The sequence below is a fragment of the Schistocerca piceifrons genome, unplaced genomic scaffold (assembly GCF_021461385.2).
Source record: "Schistocerca piceifrons isolate TAMUIC-IGC-003096 unplaced genomic scaffold, iqSchPice1.1 HiC_scaffold_1387, whole genome shotgun sequence".
NCBI classification, from domain to species: Eukaryota; Metazoa; Arthropoda; class Insecta; order Orthoptera; family Acrididae; genus Schistocerca; species Schistocerca piceifrons.
In genome coordinates, this window is record NW_025727221.1 from 52,501 (window position 1) to 55,000 (window position 2,500).

Sequence of the window (2,500 nt, forward strand, 5' to 3'; positions counted from 1 at the left end):
CCAGCATGGAACAACATCCAGTGCATCTTCTCCGCCACATTACACAATCCACACTATCACAACCAGACCAGGAGGTCCGTGCGGAAAATACAATATCCCAGCCTTTCGACATCCACCATTGCGCAGACCAGGCACCAACACCCACACATGTCCTATACAACGGTGCACCCAACATCACAATAGTACCTCCTGTCACAGCGCACAAACAATGACATGAGTCAAAGACACAGGTCTCACACAAGCATAGAATTGGAGCGCCGCCTCTAATAAGCCAAAGGTGCATCCTGACGTGACAAATCTGATCATGTCACAAGCATTCACTTACTATAATCACTATCAACGAACCTGCCGCCCCCGCCCCCCCCCCCCCTACACCTTTCCGTACAACAACGTGTAACCTAACCTAACCTAACCTAACCTATGTTGTACCTTAACCTAACCTATGTTGTACCTTAACCTAACCTATGTTGTACCTTAACCTAACCTATGTTGTACCTTAACCTAACCTATGTTGTACCTTAACCTAACCTATGTTGTACCTTAACCTAACCTATGTTGTACCTTAACCTAACCCATGTTGTACCTTAACCTAACCCATGTTGTACCTTAACCTAACCCATGTTGTACCTTAACCTAACCCATGTTGTACCTTAACCTAACCCATGTTGTACCTTAACCTAACCCATGTTGTGCCTCAACCTAACCCATGTTGTGCCTCAACCTAACCCATGTTGTGCCTCAACCTAACCCATGTTGTGCCTTAACCTAACCCATGTTGTGCCTCAACCTAACCCATGTTGTGCCTTAACCTAACCCATGTTGTGCCTTAACCTAACCCATGTTGTGCCTTAACCTAACCCATGTTGTGCCTTAACCTAACCCATGTTGTGCCTTAACCTAACCCATGTTGTGCCTTAACCTAACCCATGTTGTGCCTTAACCTAACCCATGTTGTGCCTTAACCTAACCCATGTTGTCGCCTTAACGTAACCCACGTTGTCGCCTAAACCTGCTCTGTAATTGTTATACGACTCGTTCAATTACTGTAGTGTTGCCCACCCGCAACCCTCGCAATATAGTTCGCTACTCGCACTGCCCGCACCCCTGTGTATCGCTTCATGTTAAACACCTTGCAAGTCTTGCTCACTTTCCACATGCTCCTGCTGTACACTGTAATGTGGATGGCAGCAGGACGTACATGCCGCCCCTCCCCACGTCCCCACCTTGCCCCCTGCCTTCGCAAGCTGGTTGGTGAGAAGTTTGCATGTTCAATGCCCTTCGCATGCGACGTACTCAGGCTACGTTGTGGTGCGGCCTGTGTCAACTGTCCGCTGATGTCGTACGCGTGAACCACAATCTGTACTGCACATTCGTCCTTATGTACTGAATGATACATCGTGGCACATGTGTGACCGCACAACGACTGCGCCCAAAAACGGCGGACCATACAGTGCAAATATTGTGCACGCAGCTACGTGTCGTCTCCCTATGAGAGCTGGATTGCAGTGTGGTACGCCATAGAGACGTGTGGGAGGAACGGACGCCGTGGATGGCGATCAGCATGAGCTGTCTGTTGATGTATTCGGACCTAGTCGTCTCTCCTCACACACCGTGATGGCATGGTGCACCGCGTTCCATATCTGCGACATGCTACAGAGGCCGGTTGACAGTCGTTCGAGCAATGGACATCGCATACGTACGGGGGCCACCTTCCACGTATTGTCTAGGCGTGCACATTTTGTTGCGTGTATGTGGGCAGACGTAGTGTGGCGTGACACCTGACACAGGCATGCAATAATCGTTGAAGTTGCAAATGGCGATGGACGCCTGCGTTTTCTGGTGAAGTTACGCAAATGAACAAATGGTAACCTGTTGTGGTGCGGTTGTTCTCGCTAGGGGTGAATCGGTGATGGCGACGATAGGTTGAGGTACTAACCGGTTGTTCCAGCGATACCCACCATGCCGACGAAACTGAACGGCATCTGGGTGTGAAGCGATACGCGGCGGTGGCTGGGTGGGACCGTCCCCGGCCGGTGAGGGGGCGCCTCCCGGCGTGCTGGCCGCGCGGTGCGTGGGCGCACGCGCTACAGCCGGCTGGTGGGGGCGGCCAGTGGCAGGCGCGCCGGCCGACGGACGCGGCAGGCGTCGCAGCTGCGCGCCGGCGCACCCTGCGCGCGGCGCCGTGCGGCCAAAGTAGGTCCTCGCGGGCCCGGTGCGAAGCGCGGTGGACATCTTCAGTGTGCTGGTCCGATTGAGGACTGTGTGCGTTGAGGATGCGCCGCCGCCCGGCGCTCGGCGCCGCGACGCCGTCTGCTGCTCGGTCGCCCCAGCGGTTCTCGCTGGTGGTTTGTATCGCAGCTGTGCGGATGTGTTGGCGCGTGCGCTGTGCTGGGAGAGTTCGCTTCGGCACCCAAGTGGGGCTTTTGTCCTTCTGTGGCGCTGGCGTTGGAGCTGCCGGTCACCGTAGGTGGCGCGTGTTGTCTCCCGCCGGCAATGCCAC